We start from the raw sequence: 25,551 nt of genomic DNA on the forward strand, positions 1-25,551 counted from the left end.
ATGTGTTCTTGGTGTTGAAATAATCCCCTATCAACCTGCAGTATATAAAGTTCTTGGCTTTGTTGCCGAATAACGGGATGTTTTAGCTTCCATCACCAACAGAGCTACGAATTTGATTTTTTCCCCTGGCGGTCAAAACTCGACTCTAATTGCCATTACTTTGCAGGATTTCAAAGGTTTCATAGTGTAGTGGTCATCACGTCTGCTTCACACGCAGAAGATCCTGGGTTCAATCCCCAGTGAAACCAATCTGTTTTTGGTGTTGAAGTAATTTCCTATCGACTTGTAATATGTGAAATTCTTGGTTTTGTTGCCAAATGACAATACATTTTGGCTTCCATCACAAGGAGAACTACGATTTTGGGTTTCTTTTTTATTGACCATTTTAGCAGAAAACATAATCCCATATTATAAAAATCCTATTTGTTTCAAAATATATAGTTCCCATAAATACAAAAGCAAAAGACCAAACTATGGAGAAAAAAGTAACACATTCAATTTAAACTTCAGTTTAAGCAAAATCCTTTTGTAGGAATAAAACTGGTAAAATATGAAATAATAATTGTAAATGTTTCATTAACCAAAAATACTTTCCTTTAGCAATAAAAAGGCCCCGTCAGTCACAATTCTGCTCTGCTAGCGAATACACAGTAACTTTTTGTCAGGTTTCATAGTGTAGTGGTCATCACGTCTGCTTAACTCGCAGAAAGTCCTGGGTTCAATCCCCAGTGAAACCAATCTGTTCTTAGTGTTGAAATAATACGCTATCCAACTACAATATATGAAGTTCTCGGCTTTGTTGCCTTATGACGGGATGTTTTGGCTTCCATCACAAACAGAACTACAAATTATTTTTTTTTTTTTCCCCTGGCGGTCAAAACTCATCTCTAAATGCCATTACATTGCAGGATTTCACAGGTTTCATAGTGTAGTCGTCATCACGTCTACTTCACACGCAGAAGGTCCTGGGTTCAATCCCCAGTAAAAACAAGCCGTTTCCGCTGTTGAGGTAATTTGCTATCAACCTGTAACATATGAAATTCTTTGTTTTGTTGCCAACTGATAATATATTTTGGCTTTTATCACCAAGAGAACTACGATTTTGGGTTTCTTTTTTATTGACCATTTTAGCAGAAAACATAATCCCATATTATAAAAATCCTGTTTGTTTCAAAATATATAGTTCCTTTAAATACAAAAGCAAACAACTAAACTATGTGGAAAAAAGTAACACATTCAATGTAAACTTCCTTTTAAGCAAAATCCCTTTGTAGGAATAAAACTGGTAAAATATGTAATAAAAATTGTAAATGTTTCATTAACAAAAAATACTTTCCTTCAGCAATAAAAAGGCCCCGTCAGTCACAATTCTGCTCTGCTAGCCAATACACAGTAACTTTTCATCAGGTTTCATAGAGTAGTGGTCATCACGTCTGCTTAACACGCAGAAGGTCCTGCGTTCAATCCTCAGTAAAACCAATCTGTTCTTGGTGTTGAAATAATGCTCAATTAAACTACAAAATATGAAGTTCTTGGCTTTGCTGCCGAATGATGGGATGTTTTGGCTTCCATCCCCAACAGAGCTACAAATTTGTTTTTTTTTTTCCCTGGCGGTCAAAACTCGTCTCTAATTGCCATTACTTTGCAGGCTTTCAAAGGTTTCATAGTGTAGTGAAAATCACGTCTGCTTTAGACGCAGAAGGTCCTGGGTTCAATCCCCAGTGAAACCCATGAGTTCTTGGTGTTGAAATAATCCCCTATCAACCTGCAGTATATAAAGTTCTAGGCTTTGTTGCCGAATAACGGGATGTTTTAGCTTCCATCACCAACAGAACTACGAATTTGTTTTTTTTCTCCTGGCGGTCAAAACTCGTCTCTAATTGCCATTACATTGCAGGATTTCAAAGGTTTCATAGTGTAGTGGTCATCACGTCTGCTTCACACGCAGAAGGTCCTGAGTTCAATCCCCAGTAAAACCAATCTGTTTTTGGTGTGGAAGTAATTTCCTATCGACTTGTAATATGTGAAATTCTTAATTTCGTTGCCAAATGACAATACATTTTGGCTTCCATCACAAAGAGAACTACGATTTTGGGTTTCTTTTTTATTGACCATTTTAGCAGAAAACATAATCCCATATTATAAAAATCCTATTTGTTTCAAAATATATAATTCCCATAAATACAAAAGCAAAAGACCAAACTATGGAGAAAAAAGTAACACATTCAATATAAACTTCAATTTAAGCAAAATCCCTTTGTAGGAATAAAACTGGTAAAATATGTAATAATAATTGTAAATGTTTCATTAACCAAAAATACTTTCCTTCAGCAATAAAAAGGCCCCGTCAGTCACAATTCTGCTCTGCTAGCGAATACACACTAACTTTTCGGCAGGTTTCATAGTGTAGTGGTCATCACGTCTGCTTAACACGCAGAAGGTCCTGGGTTCAATCCCCAGTGAAACCAATCTGTTCTTAGTGTTGAAATAATACGCTATCCAACTACAATATATGAAGTTCTCGGCTTTGTTGCCGTATGACGGGATGTTTTGGCTTCCATCACAAACAGAACTACAAATTATTTTTTTTTTTTTTCCCCTGGCGGTCAAAACTCATCTCTAAATGCCATTACATTGCAGGATTTCACAGGTTTCGTAGTGGAGTGGTCATCACGTCTACTTCACACGCAGAAGGTCCTGGGTTCAATACCCAGTAAAAACAAGCCGTTTTCGCTGTTGAAGTAATTTGCTATCAACCTGTAATATATGAAATTCTTGGTTTTGTTGCCAACTGATAATATATTTTGGCTTCCCTCACCAAGAGAACTACGATTTTGGGTTTCTTTTTTATTGACCATTTTAGCAGAAAACATAATCCCATATTATATAAATCCTGTTTGTTTCAAAATATATAGTTCCTTTAAATACAAAAGCAAACAACTAAACTATGTGGAAAAAAGTAACACATTCAATGTAAACTTCCTTTTAAGCAAAATCCCTTTGTAGGAATAAAACTGGTAAAATATGTAATAAAAATTGTAAATGTTTCATTAACCAAAAATACTTTCCTTCAGCAATAAAAAGGCCCCGTCAGTCACAATTCTGCTCTGCTAGCCAATACACAGTAACTTTCCATCAGGTTTCATAGAGTAGTGGTCATCACGTCTGCTTAACACGCAGGAGGTCCTGCGTTCAATCCCCATTAAAACCAATCTGTTCTTGGTGTTGAAATAATACTCAATAAAACTACAATATACGAAGTTCTTGGCTTTGTTGCCGAATGATGGGATGTTTTGGCTTCCATCCCCAACAGAGCTACGAATTTGTTTTTTTTTCCCTGGCGGTCAAAACTCGTCTCTAATTGCCATTACTTTGCAGGCTTTCAAAGGTTTCATAGTGTAGTGGAAATCATGTCTGCTTTACATGCAGAAGGACCTGGGTTCAATCCCCAGTGAAACCCATGTGTTCTTGGTGTTGAAATAATCCCCTATCAACCTGCAGTATATAAAGTTCTTGGCTTTGTTGCCGAATAACGGGATGTTTTAGCTTCCATCACCAACAGAGCTACGAATTTGATTTTTTCCCCTGGCGGTCAAAACTCGACTCTAATTGCCATTACTTTGCAGGATTTCAAAGGTTTCATAGTGTAGTGGTCATCACGTCTGCTTCACACGCAGAAGATCCTGGGTTCAATCCCCAGTGAAACCAATCTGTTTTTGGTGTTGAAGTAATTTCCTATCGACTTGTAATATGTGAAATTCTTGGTTTTGTTGCCAAATGACAATACATTTTGGCTTCCATCACAAGGAGAACTACGATTTTGGGTTTCTTTTTTATTGACCATTTTAGCAGAAAACATAATCCCATATTATAAAAATCCTATTTGTTTCAAAATATATAGTTCCCATAAATACAAAAGCAAAAGACCAAACTATGGAGAAAAAAGTAACACATTCAATTTAAACTTCAGTTTAAGCAAAATCCTTTTGTAGGAATAAAACTGGTAAAATATGAAATAATAATTGTAAATGTTTCATTAACCAAAAATACTTTCCTTTAGCAATAAAAAGGCCCCGTCAGTCACAATTCTGCTCTGCTAGCGAATACACAGTAACTTTTTGTCAGGTTTCATAGTGTAGTGGTCATCACGTCTGCTTAACTCGCAGAAAGTCCTGGGTTCAATCCCCAGTGAAACCAATCTGTTCTTAGTGTTGAAATAATACGCTATCCAACTACAATATATGAAGTTCTCGGCTTTGTTGCCTTATGACGGGATGTTTTGGCTTCCATCACAAACAGAACTACAAATTATTTTTTTTTTTTTCCCCTGGCGGTCAAAACTCATCTCTAAATGCCATTACATTGCAGGATTTCACAGGTTTCATAGTGTAGTCGTCATCACGTCTACTTCACACGCAGAAGGTCCTGGGTTCAATCCCCAGTAAAAACAAGCCGTTTCCGCTGTTGAGGTAATTTGCTATCAACCTGTAACATATGAAATTCTTTGTTTTGTTGCCAACTGATAATATATTTTGGCTTTTATCACCAAGAGAACTACGATTTTGGGTTTCTTTTTTATTGACCATTTTAGCAGAAAACATAATCCCATATTATAAAAATCCTGTTTGTTTCAAAATATATAGTTCCTTTAAATACAAAAGCAAACAACTAAACTATGTGGAAAAAAGTAACACATTCAATGTAAACTTCCTTTTAAGCAAAATCCCTTTGTAGGAATAAAACTGGTAAAATATGTAATAAAAATTGTAAATGTTTCATTAACAAAAAATACTTTCCTTCAGCAATAAAAAGGCCCCGTCAGTCACAATTCTGCTCTGCTAGCCAATACACAGTAACTTTTCATCAGGTTTCATAGAGTAGTGGTCATCACGTCTGCTTAACACGCAGAAGGTCCTGCGTTCAATCCTCAGTAAAACCAATCTGTTCTTGGTGTTGAAATAATGCTCAATTAAACTACAAAATATGAAGTTCTTGGCTTTGCTGCCGAATGATGGGATGTTTTGGCTTCCATCCCCAACAGAGCTACAAATTTGTTTTTTTTTTTCCCTGGCGGTCAAAACTCGTCTCTAATTGCCATTACTTTGCAGGCTTTCAAAGGTTTCATAGTGTAGTGAAAATCACGTCTGCTTTAGACGCAGAAGGTCCTGGGTTCAATCCCCAGTGAAACCCATGAGTTCTTGGTGTTGAAATAATCCCCTATCAACCTGCAGTATATAAAGTTCTAGGCTTTGTTGCCGAATAACGGGATGTTTTAGCTTCCATCACCAACAGAACTACGAATTTGTTTTTTTTCTCCTGGCGGTCAAAACTCGTCTCTAATTGCCATTACATTGCAGGATTTCAAAGGTTTCATAGTGTAGTGGTCATCACGTCTGCTTCACACGCAGAAGGTCCTGAGTTCAATCCCCAGTAAAACCAATCTGTTTTTGGTGTGGAAGTAATTTCCTATCGACTTGTAATATGTGAAATTCTTAATTTCGTTGCCAAATGACAATACATTTTGGCTTCCATCACAAAGAGAACTACGATTTTGGGTTTCTTTTTTATTGACCATTTTAGCAGAAAACATAATCCCATATTATAAAAATCCTATTTGTTTCAAAATATATAATTCCCATAAATACAAAAGCAAAAGACCAAACTATGGAGAAAAAAGTAACACATTCAATATAAACTTCAATTTAAGCAAAATCCCTTTGTAGGAATAAAACTGGTAAAATATGTAATAATAATTGTAAATGTTTCATTAACCAAAAATACTTTCCTTCAGCAATAAAAAGGCCCCGTCAGTCACAATTCTGCTCTACTAGCCAATACACACTAACTTTTCGGCAGGTTTCATAGTGTAGTGGTCATCATGTCTGCTTAACACGCAGAAGGTCCTGGGTTCAATCCCCAGTGAAACCAATCTGTTCTTAGTGTTGAAATAATACGCTATCCAACTACAATATATGAAGTTCTCGGCTTTGTTGCCGTATGACGGGATGTTTTGGCTTCCATCACAAACAGAACTACAAATTATTTTTTTTTTTTTTCCCCTGGCGGTCAAAACTCATCTCTAAATGCCATTACATTGCAGGATTTCACAGGTTTCGTAGTGTAGTCGTCATCACGTCTACTTCACACGCAGAAGGTCCTGAGTTCAATCCCCAGTAAAAACAAGCCATTTTCGCTGTTGAAGTAAGTTGCTATCAACCTGTAACATATGAAATTCTTTGTTTTGTTGCCAACTGATAATATATTTTGGCTTTTATCACCAAGAGAACTACGATTTTGGGTTTCTTTTTTATTGACCATTTTAGCAGAAAACATAATCCCATATTATATAAATCCTGTTTGTTTCAAAATATATAGTTCCTTTAAATACAAAAGCAAACAACTAAACTATGTGGAAAAAAAGTAACACATTCAATGTAAACTTCCTTTTAAGCAAAATCCCTTTGTAGGAATAAAACTGGTAAAATATGTAATAAAAATTGTAAATGTTTCATTAACAAAAAATACTTTCCTTCAGCAATAAAAAGGCCCCGTCAGTCACAATTCTGCTTTGCTAGCCAATACACAGTAACTTTTCATCAGGTTTCATAGAGTAGTGGTCATCACGTCTGCTTAACACGCAGGAGGTCCTGCGTTCAATCCCCATTAAAACCAATCTGTTCTTGGTGTTGAAATAATACTCAATAAAACTACAATATATGAAGTTCTTGGCTTTGTTGCCGAATGATGGGATGTTTTGGCTTCCATCCCCAACAGAGCTACGAATTTGTTTTTTTTTCCCTGGCGGTCAATACTCGTCTCTAATTGCCATTACTTTGCAGGCTTTCAAAGGTTTCATAGTGTAGTGGAAATCACGTCTGCTTTACACGCAGAAGGTCCTGGGTTCAATCCCCAGTGAAACCCATGCGTTCTTGGTGTTGAAATAATCCCCTATCAACCTGCAGTATATAAAGTTCTTGGCTTTTTTGCCGAATAACGGGATGTTTTAGCTTCCATCACCAACAGAGCTACGAATTTGTTTTTTTTCCCCTGGCGGTCAAAACTCGACTCTAATTGCCATTACTTTGCAGGATTTCAAAGGTTTCATAGTGTAGTGGTCATCACGTCTGCTTCACACGCAGAAGATCCTGGGTTCAATCCCCAGTGAAACCAATATGTTTTTGGTGTTGAAGTAATTTCCTATCGACTTGTAATATGTGAAATTCTTGGTTTCGTTGCCAAATGACAATACATTTTGGCTTCCATCACAAAGAGAACTACGATTTTGGGTTTCTTTTTTATTGACCATTTTAGCAGAAAACATAATCCCATATTATAAAAATCCTATTTGTTTCAAAATATATAGTTCCCATAAATACAAAAGCAAAAGACCAAACTATGGAGAAAAAAGTAACACATTCAATATAAACTTCAGTTTAAGCAAAATCCTTTTGTAGGAATAAAACTGGTAAAATATGTAATAATAATTGTAAATGTTTCATTAACCAAAAATACTTTCCTTCAGCAATAAAAAGGCCCCGTCAGTCACAATTCTGCTCTGCTAGCGAATACACAGTAACTTTTCGTCAGGTTTCATAGTGTAGTGGTCATCACGTCTGCTTAACACGCAGAAAGTCCTGGGTTCAATCCCCAGTGAAACCAATCTGTTCTTAGTGTTGAAATAATATGCTATCCAACTACAATATATGAAGTTCTCGGCATTGTTGCCGAATGACGGTATGTTTTGGCTTCCATCACAAACAGAACTACAAATTTTATTTTTTTTTTCCCCTGGCGGTCAAAACTCGTCTCTAAATGCCATTACTTTGCAGGATTTCACAGGTTTCATAGTGGTGTAGTCATCACGTCTACTTCACACGCAGAAGGTCCTGGGTTCAATACCCAGTAAAAACAAGCCGTTTTCGCTGTTGAAGTAATTTGCTATCAACCTGTAATATATGAAATTCTTGGTTTTGTTGCCAACTGATAATATATTTTGGCTTCCCTCACCAAGAGAACTACGATTTTGGGTTTCTTTTTTATTGACCATTTTAGCAGAAAACATAATCCCATATTATAAAAATCCTGTTTGTTTCCAAATATATAGTTCCTTTAAATACAAAAGCAAAAGACCAAACTATGGAGAAAAAAGTAACACATTCAATATAAACTTCAATTTAAGCAAAATCCCTTTGTAGGAATAAAACTGGTAAAATATGTAATAACAATTGTAAATGTTTCATTAACCAAAAATACTTTCCTTCAGCAATAAAAATACCCCGTCAGTCACAATTCTGCTCTGCTAGCCAATACACAGTAATTTTTCGTCAGGGTTCATAGTGTAGTGGTCATCACGTCTGCTTAACACGCAGAAGGTCCTGGGTTCAATCCCCAGTGAAACCAATCTGGTCTTAGTGTTGAAATAATACACTATCCAACTACAATATATGAAGTTCTCGGCTTTGTTGCCGAATGACGGGATGTTTTGGCTTCCATCACAAACAGAACTACAAATTATTTTTTTTTTCCCCTAACGGTCAAAACTCGTCTCTAAATGCCATTACTTCGCAGGATTTCACAGGTTTCATAGTGGAGTCGTCATCACGTCTACTTCACACGCAGAAGGTCCTGGGTTCAATCCCCAGTAAAAACAAGCTGTTTTCGCTGTTCAAGTAATTTGCTATCAACCTGTAACATATGAAATTCTTTGTTTTGTTGCCAACTGATAATATATTTTGGCTTCCATCACCAAGAGAACTACGATTTTGGGTTTCTTTTGTATTGACCATTTTAGCAGAAAACATAATCCCATATTATAAAAATCCTGTTTGTTAACAAATATATAGTTCCTTTAAATACAAAAGCAAACAACTAAACTATGTGGAAAAAAGTAACACATTCAATGTAAACTTCCTTTTAAGCAAAATCCCTTTGTAGGAATAAAACTGGTAAAATATGTAATAAAAATTGTAAATGTTTCATTAACCAAAAATACTTTCCTTCAGCAATAAAAAGGCCCCATCAGTCACAATTCTGCTCTGCTAGCCAATACACAGTAACTTTCCATCAGGTTTCATAGAGTAGTGGTCATCACGTCTGCTTAACACGCAGAAGGTTCTGCGTTCAATCCCCAGTAAAACCAATCTGTTCTTGGTGTTGAAATAATACTCAATTAAACTACAATATATGAAGTTCTTGGCTTTGTTGCCGAATGATGGTATGTTTTGGCTTCCATCCCCAACAGAGCTACGAATTTGTTTTTTTTTTCCCTGGCGGTCAAAACTCGTCTCTAATTGCCATTACTTTGCAGGCTTTCAAAGGTTTCATAGTGTAGTGGAAATCACGTCTGCTTTACACGCAGAAGGACCTGGGTTCAATCCCCAGGGAAACCCATGTGTTCTTGGTCTTGAAATAATCCCCTATCAACCTGCAGTATATAAAGTTCTTGGCTTTGTTGCTGAATAACGGGATGTTTTGGCTTCCATCCCCAACAGAGCTACGAATTTGTTTTTTTTTTCCCTGGCGGTCAAAACTCGTCTCTAATTGCCATTACTTTGCAGGTTTTCAAAGGTTTCATAGTGTAGTAAAAATCACATCTGCTTTACATGCAGAAGGTCCTGGGTTCAATCCCCAGTGAAACCCATGTGTTCTTGGTGTTGAAATAATCCCCTATCAACCTGCAGTATATAAAGTTCTTGGCTTTTTTGCCGAATAACGGGATGTTTTAGCTTCCATCACCAACAGAGCTACGAATTTGTTTTTTTTCCCCTGGCGGTCAAAACTCGACTCTAATTGCCATTACTTTGCAGGATTTCAAAGGTTTCATAGGTCATCACGTCTGCTTCACACGCAGAAGATCCTGGGTTCAATCCCCAGTGAAACCAATCTGTTTTTGGTGTTGAAGTAATTTCCTATCGACTTGTAATATGTGAAATTCTTGGTTTCGTTGCCAAATGACAATACATTTTGGCTTCCATCACAAAGAGAACTACGATTTTGGGTTTCTTTTTTATTGACCATTTTAGCAGAAAACATAATCCCATATTATAAAAATCCTATTTGTTTCAAAATATATAGTTCCCATAAATACAAAAGCAAAAGACCAAACTATGGAGAAAAAAGTAACACATTCAATATAAACTTCAGTTTAAGCAAAATCCTTTTGTAGGAATAAAACTGGTAAAATATGTAATAATAATTGTAAATGTTTTATTAACCAAAAATACTTTCCTTCAGCAATAAAAAGGCCCCGTCAGTCACAATTCTGCTCTGCTAGCGAATACACAGTAACTTTTCGTCAGGTTTCATAGTGTAGTGGTCATCACGTCTGCTTAACACGCAGAAAGTCCTGGGTTCAATCCCCAGTGAAACCAATCTGTTCTTAGTGTTGAAATAATACGCTATCCAACTACAATATATGAAGTTCTCGGTGTTGTTGCCGAATGACGGTATGTTTTGGCTTCCATCACAAACAGAACTACAAATTTTATTTTTTTTTTCCCCTGGCGGTCAAAACTCGTCTCTAAATGCCATTACTTTGCAAGATTTCATAGGTTTCATAGTGGAGTGGTCATCACGTCTACTTCACACGCAGAAGGTCCTGGGTTCAATACCCAGTAAAAACAAGCCGTTTTCGCTGTTGAAGTAATTTGCTATCAACCTGTAATATATGAAATTCTTGGTTTTGTTGCCAACTGATAATATATTTTGGCTTCCCTCACCAAGAGAACTACGATTTTGGGTTTCTTTTTTATTGACCATTTTAGCAGAAAACATAATCCCATATTATAAAAATCCTGTTTGTTTCCAAATATATAGTTCCTTTAAATACAAAAGCAAACAACTAAACTATGTGGAAAAAAGTAACACATTCAATGTAAACTTCCTTTTAAGCAAAATCCCTTTGTAGGAATAAAACTGGTAAAATATGTAATAAAAATTGTAAATGTTTCATTAACCAAAAATACTTTCCTTCAGCAATAAAAAGGCCCCGTCAGTCACAATTCTGCTCTGCTAGCCAATACACAGTAACTTTCCATCAGGTTTCATAGAGTAGTGCTCATCATGTCTGCTTAACATGCAGAAGGTCCTGCGTTCAATCCCCAGTAAAACCAATCTGTTCTTGGTGTTGAAATAATACTCAATTAAACTACAATATACGAAGTTCTTTGCTTTGTTGCCGAATGATGGGATGTTTTGGCTTCCATCCCCAACAGAGCTACGAATTTGTTTTTTTTTTCCCTGGCGGTCAAAACTCGTCTCTAATTGCCATTACTTTGCAGGCTTTCAAAGGTTTCATAGTGTAGTGGAAATCATGTCTGCTTTACATGCAGAAGGACCTGGGTTCAATCCCCAGTGAAACCCATGTGTTCTTGGTGTTGAAATAATCCCCTATCAACCTGCAGTATATAAAGTTCTTGGCTTTGTTGCCGAATAACGGGATGTTTTAGCTTCCATCACCAACAGAGCTACGAATTTGATTTTTTCCCCTGGCGGTCAAAACTCGACTCTAATTGCCATTACTTTGCAGGATTTCAAAGGTTTCATAGTGTAGTGGTCATCACGTCTGCTTCACACGCAGAAGATCCTGGGTTCAATCCCCAGTGAAACCAATCTGTTTTTGGTGTTGAAGTAATTTCCTATCGACTTGTAATATGTGAAATTCTTGGTTTTGTTGCCAAATGACAATACATTTTGGCTTCCATTACAAAGAGAACTACGATTTTGGGTTTCTTTTTTATTGACCATTTTAGCAGAAAACATAATCCCATATTATAAAAATCCTATTTGTTTCAAAATATATAGTTCCCATAAATACAAAAGCAAAAGACCAAACTATGGAGAAAAAAGTAACACATTCAATTTAAACTTCAGTTTAAGCAAAATCCTTTTGTAGGAATAAAACTGGTAAAATATGAAATAATAATTGTAAATGTTTCATTAACCAAAAATACTTTCCTTTAGCAATAAAAAGGCCCCGTCAGTCACAATTCTGCTCTGCTAGCGAATACACAGTAACTTTTTGTCAGGTTTCATAGTGTAGTGGTCATCACGTCTGCTTAACACGCAGAAAGTCCTGGGTTCAATCCCCAGTGAAACCAATCTGTTCTTAGTGTTGAAATAATACGCTATCCAACTACAATATATGAAGTTCTCGGCTTTGTTGCCTTATGACGGGATGTTTTGGCTTCCATCACAAACAGAACTACAAATTATTTTTTTTTTTTTCCCCTGGCGGTCAAAACTCATCTCTAAATGCCATTACATTGCAGGATTTCACAGGTTTCATAGTGTAGTCGTCATCACGTCTACTTCACACGCAGAAGGTCCTGGGTTCAATCCCCAGTAAAAACAAGCCGTTTCCGCTGTTGAGGTAATTTGCTATCAACCTGTAACATATGAAATTCTTTGTTTTGTTGCCAACTGATAATATATTTTGGCTTTTATCACCAAGAGAACTACGATTTTGGGTTTCTTTTTTATTGACCATTTTAGCAGAAAACATAATCCCATATTATAAAAATCCTGTTTGTTTCAAAATATATAGTTCCTTTAAATACAAAAGCAAACAACTAAACTATGTGGAAAAAAGTAACACATTCAATGTAAACTTCCTTTTAAGCAAAATCCCTTTGTAGGAATAAAACTGGTAAAATATGTAATAAAAATTGTAAATGTTTCATTAACAAAAAATACTTTCCTTCAGCAATAAAAAGGCCCCGTCAGTCACAATTCTGCTCTGCTAGCCAATACACAGTAACTTTTCATCAGGTTTCATAGAGTAGTGGTCATCACGTCTGCTTAACACGCAGAAGGTCCTGCGTTCAATCCCCAGTAAAACCAATCTGTTCTTGGTGTTGAAATAATGCTCAATTAAACTACAAAATATGAAGTTCTTGGCTTTGTTGCCGAATGATGGGATGTTTTGGCTTCCATCCCCAACAGAGCTACAAATTTGTTTTTTTTTTTCCCTGGCGGTCAAAACTCGTCTCTAATTGCCATTACTTTGCAGGCTTTCAAAGGTTTCATAGTGTAGTGAAAATCACGTCTGCTTTAGACGCAGAAGGTCCTGGGTTCAATCCCCAGTGAAACCCATGAGTTCTTGGTGTTGAAATAATCCCCTATCAACCCGCAGTATATAAAGTTCTAGGCTTTGTTGCCGAATAACGGGATGTTTTAGCTTCCATCACCAACAGAACTACGAATTTGTTTTTTTTCTCCTGGCGGTCAAAACTCGTCTCTAATTGCCATTACATTGCAGGATTTCAAAGGTTTCATAGTGTAGTGGTCATCACGTCTGCTTCACACGCAGAAGGTCCTGAGTTCAATCCCCAGTGAAACCAATCTGTTTTTGGTGTTGAAGTAATTTCCTATCGACTTGTAATATGTGAAATTCTTAATTTCGTTGCCAAATGACAATACATTTTGGCTTCCATCACAAAGAGAACTACGATTTTGGGTTTCTTTTTTATTGACCATTTTAGCAGAAAACATAATCCCATATTATAAAAATCCTATTTGTTTCAAAATATATAATTCCCATAAATACAAAAGCAAAAGACCAAACTATGGAGAAAAAAGTAACACATTCAATATAAACTTCAATTTAAGCAAAATTTCTTTGTAGGAATAAAACTGGTAAAATATGTAATAATAATTGTAAATGTTTCATTAACCAAAAATACTTTCCTTCAGCAATAAAAAGGCCCCGTCAGTCACAATTCTGCTCTACTAGCCAATACACACTAACTTTTCGGCAGGTTTCATAGTGTAGTGGTCATCATGTCTGCTTAACACGCAGAAGGTCCTGGGTTCAATCCCCAGTGAAACCAATCTGTTCTTAGTGTTGAAATAATACGCTATCCAACTACAATATATGAAGTTCTCGGCTTTGTTGCCGTATGACGGGATGTTTTGGCTTCCATCACAAACAGAATTACAAATTATTTTTTTTTTTTTTCCCCTGGCGGTCAAAACTCATCTCTAAATGCCATTACATTGCAGGATTTCACAGGTTTCGTAGTGTAGTCGTCATCACGTCTACTTCACATGCAGAAGGTCCTGAGTTCAATCCCCAGTAAAAACAAGCCATTTTCGCTGTTGAAGTAAGTTGCTATCAACCTGTAACATATGAAATTCTTTGTTTTGTTGCCAACTGATAATATATTTTGGCTTTTATCACCAAGAGAACTACGATTTTGGGTTTCTTTTTTATTGACCATTTTAGCAGAAAACATAATCCCATATTATATAAATCCTGTTTGTTTCAAAATATATAGTTCCTTTAAATACAAAAGCAAACAACTAAACTATGTGGAAAAAAGTAACACATTCAATGTAAACTTCCTTTTAAGCAAAATCCCTTTGTAGGAATAAAACTGGTAAAATATGTAATAAAAATTGTAAATGTTTCATTAACAAAAAATACTTTCCTTCAGCAATAAAAAGGCCCCGTCAGTCACAATTCTGCTTTGCTAGCCAATACACAGTAACTTTTCATCAGGTTTCATAGAGTAGTGGTCATCACGTCTGCTTAACACGCAGGAGGTCCTGCGTTCAATCCCCATTTAAACCAATCTGTTCTTAAGGTTGAAATAATACTCAATTAAACTACAATATATGATGTTCTTGGCTTTGTTGCCGAATGATGGGATGTTTTGGCTTCCATCCCCAACAGAGCTACGAATTTGTTTTTTTTTCCCTGGCGGTCAAAACTCGTCTCTAATTGCCATTACTTTGCAGGCTTTCAAAGGTTTCATAGTGTAGTGGAAATCACGTCTGCTTTACACGCAGAAGGTCCTGGGTTCAATCCCCAGTGAAACCCATGCGTTCTTGGTGTTGAAATAATCCCCTATCAACCTGCAGTATATAAAGTTCTTGGCTTTTTTGCCGAATAACGGGATGTTTTAGCTTCCATCACCAACAGAGCTACGAATTTGTTTTTTTTCCCCTGGCGGTCAAAACTCGACTCTAATTGCCATTACTTTGCAGGATTTCAAAGGTTTCATAGTGTAGTGGTCATCACGTCTGCTTCACACGCAGAAGATCCTGGGTTCAATCCCCAGTGAAACCAATATGTTTTTGGTGTTGAAGTAATTTCCTATCGACTTGTAATATGTGAAATTCTTGGTTTCGTTGCCAAATGACAATACATTTTGGCTTCCATCACAAAGAGAACTACGATTTTGGGTTTCTTTTTTATTGACCATTTTAGCAGAAAACATAATCCCATATTATAAAAATCCTATTTGTTTCAAAATATATAGTTCCCATAAATACAAAAGCAAAAGACCAAACTATGGAGAAAAAAGTAACACATTCAATATAAATTTCAGTTTAAGCAAAATCCTTTTGTAGGAATAAAACTGGTAAAATATGTAATAATAATTGTAAATGTTTCATTAACCAAAAATACTTTCCTTCAGCAATAAAAAGGCCCCGTCAGTCACAATTCTGCTCTGCTAGCGAATACACAGTAACGTTTCGTCAGGTTTCATAGTGTAGTGGTCATCACGTCTGCTTAACACGCAGAAAGTCCTGGGTTCAATCCCCAGTGAAACCAATCTGTTCTTAGTGTTGAAATAATATGCTATCCAACTACAATATATGAAGTTCTCGGCATTGTTGCCGAATGATGGTATGTTTTGGCTTCCATCACAAACAGAACTACAAATTTTATTTTTTTTTTCCCCTGGCGGTCAAAACTCGTCTCTAAATGCCATTACTTTGCAGGATTTCACAGGTTTCATAGTGGTGTAGTCATCACGTCTACTTCACACGCAGAAGGTCCTGGGTTCAATACCCAGTAAAAACAAGCCGTTTTCGCTGTTGAAGTAATTTGCTATCAACCTGTAATATATGAAATTCTTTGTTTTGTTGCCAACTGATAATATATTTTGGCTTCCCTCACCAAGAGAACTACGATTTTGGGTTTCTTTTTTATTGACCATTTTAGCAGAAAACATAATCCCATATTATAAAAATCCTGTTTGTTTCCAAATATATAGTTCCTTTAAATACAAAAGCAAAAGACCAAACTATGGAGAAAAAAGTAACACATTCAATATAAACTTCAATTTAAGCAAAATCCCTTTGTAGGAATAAAACTGGTAAAATATGTAATAACAATTGTAAATGTTTCATTAACCAAAAATACTTTCCTTCAGCAATAAAAATACCCCGTCAGTCACAATTCTGCTCTGCTAGCCAATACACAGTAATTTTTCGTCAGGGTTCATAGTGTAGTGGTCATCACGTCTGCTTAACACGCAGAAGGTCCTGGGTTCAATCCCCAGTGAAACCAAACTGGTCTTAGTGTTGAAATAATACACTATCCAACTACAATATATGAAGTTCTCGGCTTTGTTGCCGAATGACGGGATGTTTTGGCTTCCATCACAAACAGAACTACAAATTATTTTTTTTTTCCCCTAACGGTCAAAACTCGTCTCTAAATGCCATTACTTCGCAGGATTTCACAGGTTTCATAGTGTAGTGGAAATCATGTCTGCTTTACATGCAGAAGGACCTGGGTTCAATCCCCAGTGAAACCCATGTGTTCTTGGTGTTGAAATAATCCCCTATCAACCTGCAGTATATAAAGTTCTTGGCTTTGTTGCCGAATAACGGGATGTTTTAGCTTCCATCACCAACAGAGCTACGAATTTGATTTTTTCCCCTGGCGGTCAAAACTCGACTCTAATTGCCATTACTTTGCAGGATTTCAAAGGTTTCATAGTGTAGTGGTCATCACGTCTGCTTCACACGCAGAAGATCCTGGGTTCAATCCCCAGTGAAACCAATCTGTTTTTGGTGTTGAAGTAATTTCCTATCGACTTGTAATATGTGAAATTCTTGGTTTTGTTGCCAAATGACAATACATTTTGGCTTCCATTACAAAGAGAACTACGATTTTGGGTTTCTTTTTTATTGACCATTTTAGCAGAAAACATAATCCCATATTATAAAAATCCTATTTGTTTCAAAATATATAGTTCCCATAAATACAAAAGCAAAAGACCAAACTATGGAGAAAAAAGTAACACATTCAATTTAAACTTCAGTTTAAGCAAAATCCTTTTGTAGGAATAAAACTGGTAAAATATGAAATAATAATTGTAAATGTTTCATTAACCAAAAATACTTTCCTTTAGCAATAAAAAGGCCCCGTCAGTCACAATTCTGCTCTGCTAGCGAATACACAGTAACTTTTTGTCAGGTTTCATAGTGTAGTGGTCATCACGTCTGCTTAACACGCAGAAAGTCCTGGGTTCAATCCCCAGTGAAACCAATCTGTTCTTAGTGTTGAAATAATACGCTATCCAACTACAATATATGAAGTTCTCGGCTTTGTTGCCTTATGACGGGATGTTTTGGCTTCCATCACAAACAGAACTACAAATTATTTTTTTTTTTTTCCCCTGGCGGTCAAAACTCATCTCTAAATGCCATTACATTGCAGGATTTCACAGGTTTCATAGTGTAGTCGTCATCACGTCTACTTCACACGCAGAAGGTCCTGGGTTCAATCCCCAGTAAAAACAAGCCGTTTCCGCTGTTGAGGTAATTTGCTATCAACCTGTAACATATGAAATTCTTTGTTTTGTTGCCAACTGATAATATATTTTGGCTTTTATCACCAAGAGAACTACGATTTTGGGTTTCTTTTTTATTGACCATTTTAGCAGAAAACATAATCCCATATTATAAAAATCCTGTTTGTTTCAAAATATATAGTTCCTTTAAATACAAAAGCAAACAACTAAACTATGTGGAAAAAAGTAACACATTCAATGTAAACTTCCTTTTAAGCAAAATCCCTTTGTAGGAATAAAACTGGTAAAATATGTAATAAAAATTGTAAATGTTTCATTAACAAAAAATACTTTCCTTCAGCAATAAAAAGGCCCCGTCAGTCACAATTCTGCTCTGCTAGCCAATACACAGTAACTTTTCATCAGGTTTCATAGAGTAGTGGTCATCACGTCTGCTTAACACGCAGAAGGTCCTGCGTTCAATCCCCAGTAAAACCAATCTGTTCTTGGTGTTGAAATAATGCTCAATTAAACTACAAAATATGAAGTTCTTGGCTTTGTTGCCGAATGATGGGATGTTTTGGCTTCCATCCCCAACAGAGCTACAAATTTGTTTTTTTTTTTCCCTGGCGGTCAAAACTCGTCTCTAATTGCCATTACTTTGCAGGCTTTCAAAGGTTTCATAGTGTAGTGAAAATCACGTCTGCTTTAGACGCAGAAGGTCCTGGGTTCAATCCCCAGTGAAACCCATGAGTTCTTGGTGTTGAAATAATCCCCTATCAACCCGCAGTATATAAAGTTCTAGGCTTTGTTGCCGAATAACGGGATGTTTTAGCTTCCATCACCAACAGAACTACGAATTTGTTTTTTTTCTCCTGGCGGTCAAAACTCGTCTCTAATTGCCATTACATTGCAGGATTTCAAAGGTTTCATAGTGTAGTGGTCATCACGTCTGCTTCACACGCAGAAGGTCCTGAGTTCAATCCCCAGTGAAACCAATCTGTTTTTGGTGTTGAAGTAATTTCCTATCGACTTGTAATATGTGAAATTCTTAATTTCGTTGCCAAATGACAATACATTTTGGCTTCCATCACAAAGAGAACTACGATTTTGGGTTTCTTTTTTATTGACCATTTTAGCAGAAAACATAATCCCATATTATAAAAATCCTATTTGTTTCAAAATATATAATTCCCATAAATACAAAAGCAAAAGACCAAACTATGGAGAAAAAAGTAACACATTCAATATAAACTTCAATTTAAGCAAAATCCCTTTGTAGGAATAAAACTGGTAAAATATGTAATAATAATTGTAAATGTTTCATTAACCAAAAATACTTTCCTTCAGCAATAAAAAGGCCCCGTCAGTCACAATTCTGCTCTACTAGCCAATACACACTAACTTTTCGGCAGGTTTCATAGTGTAGTGGTCATCATGTCTGCTTAACACGCAGAAGGTCCTGGGTTCAATCCCCAGTGAAACCAATCTGTTCTTAGTGTTGAAATAATACGCTATCCAACTACAATATATGAAGTTCTCGGCTTTGTTGCCGTATGACGGGATGTTTTGGCTTCCATCACAAACAGAATTACAAATTATTTTTTTTTTTTTTCCCCTGGCGGTCAAAACTCATCTCTAAATGCCATTACATTGCAGGATTTCACAGGTTTCGTAGTGTAGTCGTCATCACGTCTACTTCACATGCAGAAGGTCCTGAGTTCAATCCCCAGTAAAAACAAGCCATTTTCGCTGTTGAAGTAAGTTGCTATCAACCTGTAACATATGAAATTCTTTGTTTTGTTGCCAACTGATAATATATTTTGGCTTTTATCACCAAGAGAACTACGATTTTGGGTTTCTTTTTTATTGACCATTTTAGCAGAAAACATAATCCCATATTATATAAATCCTGTTTGTTTCAAAATATATAGTTCCTTTAAATACAAAAGCAAACAACTAAACTATGTGGAAAAAAGTAACACATTCAATGTAAACTTCCTTTTAAGCAAAATCCCTTTGTAGGAATAAAACTGGTAAAATATGTAATAAAAATTGTAAATGTTTCATTAACAAAAAATACTTTCCTTCAGCAATAAAAAGGCCCCGTCAGTCACAATTCTGCTTTGCTAGCCAATACACAGTAACTTTTCATCAGGTTTCATAGAGTAGTGGTCATCACGTCTGCTTAACACGCAGGAGGTCCTGCGTTCAATCCCCATTTAAACCAATCTGTTCTTAAGGTTGAAATAATACTCAATTAAACTACAATATATGATGTTCTTGGCTTTGTTGCCGAATGATGGGATGTTTTGGCTTCCATCCCCAACAGAGCTACGAATTTGTTTTTTTTTCCCTGGCGGTCAAAACTCGTCTCTAATTGCCATTACTTTGCAGGCTTTCAAAGGTTTCATAGTGTAGTGGAAATCACGTCTGCTTTACACGCAGAAGGTCCTGGGTTCAATCCCCAGTGAAACCCATGCGTTCTTGGTGTTGAAATAATCCCCTATCAACCTGCAGTATATAAAGTTCTTGGCTTTTTTGCCGAATAACGGGATGTTTTAGCTTCCATCACCAACAGAGCTACGAATTTGTTTTTTTTCCCCTGGCGGTCAAAACTCGACTCTAATTGCCATTACTTTGCAGGATTTCAAAGGTTTCATAGTGTAGTGGTCATCACGTCTGCTTCACACGCAGAAGATCCTGGGTTCAATCCCCAGTGAAACCAATATGTTTTTGGTGTTGAAGTAATTTCCTATCGACTTGTAATATGTGAAATTCTTGGTTTCGTTGCCAAATGACAATACATTTTGGCTTCCATCACAAAGAGAACTACGATTTTGGGTTTCTTTTTTATTGACCATTTTAGCAGAAAACATAATCCCATATTATAAAAATCCTATTTGTTTCAAAATATATAGTTCCCATAAATACAAAAGCAAAAGACCAAACTATGGAGAAAAAAGTAACACATTCAATATAAATTTCAGTTTAAGCAAAATCCTTTTGTAGGAATAAAACTGGTAAAATATGTAATAATAATTGTAAATGTTTCATTAACCAAAAATACTTTCCTTCAGCAATAAAAAGGCCCCGTCAGTCACAATTCTGCTCTGCTAGCGAATACACAGTAACGTTTCGTCAGGTTTCATAGTGTAGTGGTCATCACGTCTGCTTAACACGCAGAAAGTCCTGGGTTCAATCCCCAGTGAAACCAATCTGTTCTTAGTGTTGAAATAATATGCTATCCAACTACAATATATGAAGTTCTCGGCATTGTTGCCGAATGATGGTATGTTTTGGCTTCCATCACAAACAGAACTACAAATTTTATTTTTTTTTTCCCCTGGCGGTCAAAACTCGTCTCTAAATGCCATTACTTTGCAGGATTTCACAGGTTTCATAGTGGTGTAGTCATCACGTCTACTTCACACGCAGAAGGTCCTGGGTTCAATACCCAGTAAAAACAAGCCGTTTTCGCTGTTGAAGTAATTTGCTATCAACCTGTAATATATGAAATTCTTTGTTTTGTTGCCAACTGATAATATATTTTGGCTTCCCTCACCAAGAGAACTACGATTTTGGGTTTCTTTTTTATTGACCATTTTAGCAGAAAACATAATCCCATATTATAAAAATCCTGTTTGTTTCCAAATATATAGTTCCTTTAAATACAAAAGCAAAAGACCAAACTATGGAGAAAAAAGTAACACATTCAATATAAACTTCAATTTAAGCAAAATCCCTTTGTAGGAATAAAACTGGTAAAATATGTAATAACAATTGTAAATGTTTCATTAACCAAAAATACTTTCCTTCAGCAATAAAAATACCCCGTCAGTCACAATTCTGCTCTGCTAGCCAATACACAGTAATTTTTCGTCAGGGTTCATAGTGTAGTGGTCATCACGTCTGCTTAACACGCAGAAGGTCCTGGGTTCAATCCCCAGTGAAACCAAACTGGTCTTAGTGTTGAAATAATACACTATCCAACTACAATATATGAAGTTCTCGGCTTTGTTGCCGAATGACGGGATGTTTTGGCTTCCATCACAAACAGAACTACAAATTATTTTTTTTTTCCCCTAACGGTCAAAACTCGTCTCTAAATGCCATTACTTCGCAGGATTTCACAGGTTTCATAGTGGAGTCGTCATCACGTCTACTTCACACGCAGAAGGTCCTGGGTTCAATCCCCAGTAAAAACAAGCTGTTTTTGCTGTTCAAGTAATTTGCTATCAACCTGTAACATATGAAATTCTTTGTTTTGTTGCCAACTGATAATATATTTTGGCTTCCATCACCAAGAGAACTACGATTTTGGGTTTCTTTTGTATTGACCATTTTAGCAGAAAACATAATCCCATATTATAAAAATCCTGTTTGTTAACAAATATATAGTTCCTTTAAATACAAAAGCAAACAACTAAACTATGTGGAAAAAAGTAACACATTCAATGTAAACTTCCTTTTAACCAAAATCCCTTTGTAGGAATAAAACTGGTAAAATATGTAATAAAAATTGTAAATGTTTCATTAACCAAAAATACTTTCCTTCAGCAATAAAAAGGCCCCATCAGTCACAATTCTGCTCTGCTAGCCAATACACAGTAACTTTCCATCAGGTTTCATAGAGTAGTGGTCATCACGTCTGCTTAACACGCAGAAGGTCCTGCGTTCAATCCCCAGTAAAACCAATCTGTTCTTGGTGTTGAAATAATACTCAATTAAACTACAATATATGAAGTTCTTGGCTTTGTTGCCGAATGATGGGATGTTTTGGCTTCCATCCCCAACAGAGCTACGAATTTGTTTTTTTTTTCCCTGGCGGTCAAAACTCGTCTCTAATTGCCATTACTTTGCAGGCTTTCAAAGGTTTCATAGTGTAGTGGAAATCACGTCTGCTTTACACGCAGAAGGACCTGGGTTCAATCCCCAGGGAAACCCATGTGTTCTTGGTCTTGAAATAATCCCCTATCAACCTGCAGTGTATAAAGTTCTTGGCTTTGTTGCTGAATAACGGGATGTTTTGGCTTCCATCCCCAACAGAGCTACGAATTTGTTTTTTTTTTCCCTGGCGGTCAAAACTCGTCTCTAATTGCCATTACTTTGCAGGCTTTCAAAGGTTTCATAGTGTAGTGGAAATCACATCTGCTTTACACGCAGAAGGTCCTGGGTTCAATCCCCAGTGAAACCCATGTGTTCTTGGTGTTGAAATAATCCCCTATCAACCTGCAGTATATAAAGTTCTTGGCTTTTTTGCCGAATAACGGGATGTTTTAGCTTCCATCACCAACAGAGCTACGAATTTGTTTTTTTTCCCCTGGCGGTCAAAACTCGACTCTAATTGCCATTACTTTGCAGGATTTCAAAGGTTTCATAGGTCATCACGTCTGCTTCACACGCAGAAGATCCTGGGTTCAATCCCCAGTGAAACCAATCTGTTTTTGGTGTTGAAGTAATTTCCTATCGACTTGTAATATGTGAAATTCTTGGTTTCGTTGCCAAATGACAATACATTTTGGCTTCCATCACAAAGAGAACTACGATTTTGGGTTTCTTTTTTATTGACCATTTTAGCAGAAAACATAATCCCATATTATAAAAATCCTATTTGTTTCAAAATATATAGTTCCCATAAATACAAAAGCAAAAGACCAAACTATGGAGAAAAAAGTAACACATTCAATATAAACTTCAGTTTAAGCAAAATCCTTTTGTAGGAATAAAACTGGTAAAATATGTAATAATAATTGTAAATGTTTTATTAACCAAAAATACTTTCCTTCAGCAATAAAAAGGCCCCGTCAGTCACAATTCTGCTCTGCTAGCGAATACACAGTAACTTTTCGTCAGGTTTCATAGTGTAGTGGTCATCACGTCTGCTTAACACGCAGAAAGTCCTGGGTTCAATCCCCAGTGAAACCAATCTGTTCTTAGTGTTGAAATAATACGCTATCCAACTACAATATATGAAGTTCTCGGTGTTGTTGCCGAATGACGGTATGTTTTGGCTTCCATCACAAACAGAACTACAAATTTTATTTTTTTTTTCCCCTGGCGGTCAAAACTCGTCTCTAAATGCCATTACTTTGCAAGATTTCACAGGTTTCATAGTGGTGTAGTCATCACGTCTACTTCACACGCAGAAGGTCCTGGGTTCAATACCCAGTAAAAACAAGCCGTTTTCGCTGTTGAAGTAATTTGCTATCAACCTGTAATATATGAAATTCTTTGTTTTGTTGCCAACTGATAATATATTTTGGCTTCCCTCACCAAGAGAACTACGATTTTGGGTTTCTTTTTTATTGACCATTTTAGCAGAAAACATAATCCCATATTATAAAAATCCTGTTTGTTTCCAAATATATAGTTCCTTTAAATACAAAAGCAAAAGACCAAACTATGGAGAAAAAAGTAACACATTCAATATAAACTTCAATTTAAGCAAAATCCCTTTGTAGGAATAAAACTGGTAAAATATGTAATAACAATTGTAAATGTTTCATTAACCAAAAATACTTTCCTTCAGCAATAAAAATACCCCGTCAGTCACAATTCTGCTCTGCTAGCCAATACACAGTAATTTTTCGTCAGGGTTCATAGTGTAGTGGTCATCACGTCTGCTTAACACGCAGAAGGTCCTGGGTTCAATCCCCAGTGAAACCAAACTGGTCTTAGTGTTGAAATAATACACTATCCAACTACAATATATGAAGTTCTCGGCTTTGTTGCCGAATGACGGGATGTTTTGGCTTCCATCACAAACAGAACTACAAATTATTTTTTTTTTCCCCTAACGGTCAAAACTCGTCTCTAAATGCCATTACTTCGCAGGATTTCACAGGTTTCATAGTGGAGTCGTCATCACGTCTACTTCACACGCAGAAGGTCCTGGGTTCAATCCCCAGTAAAAACAAGCTGTTTTTGCTGTTCAAGTAATTTGCTATCAACCTGTAACATATGAAATTCTTTGTTTTGTTGCCAACTGATAATATATTTTGGCTTCCATCACCAAGAGAACTACGATTTTGGGTTTCTTTTGTATTGACCATTTTAGCAGAAAACATAATCCCATATTATAAAAATCCTGTTTGTTAACAAATATATAGTTCCTTTAAATACAAAAGCAAACAACTAAACTATGTGGAAAAAAGTAACACATTCAATGTAAACTTCCTTTTAACCAAAATCCCTTTGTAGGAATAAAACTGGTAAAATATGTAATAAAAATTGTAAATGTTTCATTAACCAAAAATACTTTCCTTCAGCAATAAAAAGGCCCCATCAGTCACAATTCTGCTCTGCTAGCCAATACACAGTAACTTTCCATCAGGTTTCATAGAGTAGTGGTCATCACGTCTGCTTAACACGCAGAAGGTCCTGCGTTCAATCCCCAGTAAAACCAATCTGTTCTTGGTGTTGAAATAATACTCAATTAAACTACAATATATGAAGTTCTTGGCTTTGTTGCCGAATGATGGGATGTTTTGGCTTCCATCCCCAACAGAGCTACGAATTTGTTTTTTTTTTCCCTGGCGGTCAAAACTCGTCTCTAATTGCCATTACTTTGCAGGCTTTCAAAGGTTTCATAGTGTAGTGGAAATCACGTCTGCTTTACACGCAGAAGGACCTGGGTTCAATCCCCAGGGAAACCCATGTGTTCTTGGTCTTGAAATAATCCCCTATCAACCTGCAGTGTATAAAGTTCTTGGCTTTGTTGCTGAATAACGGGATGTTTTGGCTTCCATCCCCAACAGAGCTACGAATTTGTTTTTTTTTTCCCTGGCGGTCAAAACTCGTCTCTAATTGCCATTACTTTGCAGGCTTTCAAAGGTTTCATAGTGTAGTGGAAATCACATCTGCTTTACACGCAGAAGGTCCTGGGTTCAATCCCCAGTGAAACCCATGTGTTCTTGGTGTTGAAATAATCCCCTATCAACCTGCAGTATATAAAGTTCTTGGCTTTTTTGCCGAATAACGGGATGTTTTAGCTTCCATCACCAACAGAGCTACGAAT

At 36.3% G+C, this 25,551-nt stretch overlaps 12 non-coding genes across 12 annotated transcripts; all 12 read left to right on the plus strand.

Moving 5' to 3' along the window:
- The first annotated feature begins 2,395 nt into the window (after window positions 1-2,395).
- TRNAV-AAC (transfer RNA valine (anticodon AAC)) lies at window positions 2,396-2,468 on the plus strand. Its single transcript has one exon. It is a non-coding gene; the product is annotated as a tRNA-Val (tRNA).
- Window positions 2,469-3,387: 919 nt separating this feature from the next.
- TRNAV-UAC (transfer RNA valine (anticodon UAC)) lies at window positions 3,388-3,460 on the plus strand. The gene has a single exon. It is a non-coding gene; the product is annotated as a tRNA-Val (tRNA).
- A 2,395-nt stretch (window positions 3,461-5,855) lies between these two features.
- Window positions 5,856-5,928, plus strand: TRNAV-AAC (transfer RNA valine (anticodon AAC)). The gene has a single exon. It is a non-coding gene; the product is annotated as a tRNA-Val (tRNA).
- Window positions 5,929-6,848: 920 nt separating this feature from the next.
- Window positions 6,849-6,921, plus strand: TRNAV-UAC (transfer RNA valine (anticodon UAC)). Its single transcript has one exon. It is a non-coding gene; the product is annotated as a tRNA-Val (tRNA).
- Window positions 6,922-11,288: 4,367 nt separating this feature from the next.
- On the plus strand, window positions 11,289-11,361 carry TRNAV-UAC (transfer RNA valine (anticodon UAC)). The gene has a single exon. It is a non-coding gene; the product is annotated as a tRNA-Val (tRNA).
- A 2,395-nt stretch (window positions 11,362-13,756) lies between these two features.
- Window positions 13,757-13,829, plus strand: TRNAV-AAC (transfer RNA valine (anticodon AAC)). The gene has a single exon. It is a non-coding gene; the product is annotated as a tRNA-Val (tRNA).
- Window positions 13,830-14,748: 919 nt separating this feature from the next.
- Window positions 14,749-14,821, plus strand: TRNAV-UAC (transfer RNA valine (anticodon UAC)). Its single transcript has one exon. It is a non-coding gene; the product is annotated as a tRNA-Val (tRNA).
- A 1,656-nt stretch (window positions 14,822-16,477) lies between these two features.
- On the plus strand, window positions 16,478-16,550 carry TRNAV-UAC (transfer RNA valine (anticodon UAC)). Its single transcript has one exon. It is a non-coding gene; the product is annotated as a tRNA-Val (tRNA).
- A 2,395-nt stretch (window positions 16,551-18,945) lies between these two features.
- Window positions 18,946-19,018, plus strand: TRNAV-AAC (transfer RNA valine (anticodon AAC)). Its single transcript has one exon. It is a non-coding gene; the product is annotated as a tRNA-Val (tRNA).
- A 919-nt stretch (window positions 19,019-19,937) lies between these two features.
- On the plus strand, window positions 19,938-20,010 carry TRNAV-UAC (transfer RNA valine (anticodon UAC)). Its single transcript has one exon. It is a non-coding gene; the product is annotated as a tRNA-Val (tRNA).
- A 2,645-nt stretch (window positions 20,011-22,655) lies between these two features.
- TRNAV-UAC (transfer RNA valine (anticodon UAC)) lies at window positions 22,656-22,728 on the plus strand. The gene has a single exon. It is a non-coding gene; the product is annotated as a tRNA-Val (tRNA).
- A 2,638-nt stretch (window positions 22,729-25,366) lies between these two features.
- TRNAV-UAC (transfer RNA valine (anticodon UAC)) lies at window positions 25,367-25,439 on the plus strand. Its single transcript has one exon. It is a non-coding gene; the product is annotated as a tRNA-Val (tRNA).
- The last annotated feature ends 112 nt before the right edge of the window (window positions 25,440-25,551 follow it).

This window comes from Anomaloglossus baeobatrachus, chromosome 2 (genome assembly GCF_048569485.1).
Source record: "Anomaloglossus baeobatrachus isolate aAnoBae1 chromosome 2, aAnoBae1.hap1, whole genome shotgun sequence".
Classification (NCBI taxonomy): domain Eukaryota; kingdom Metazoa; phylum Chordata; class Amphibia; order Anura; family Aromobatidae; genus Anomaloglossus; species Anomaloglossus baeobatrachus.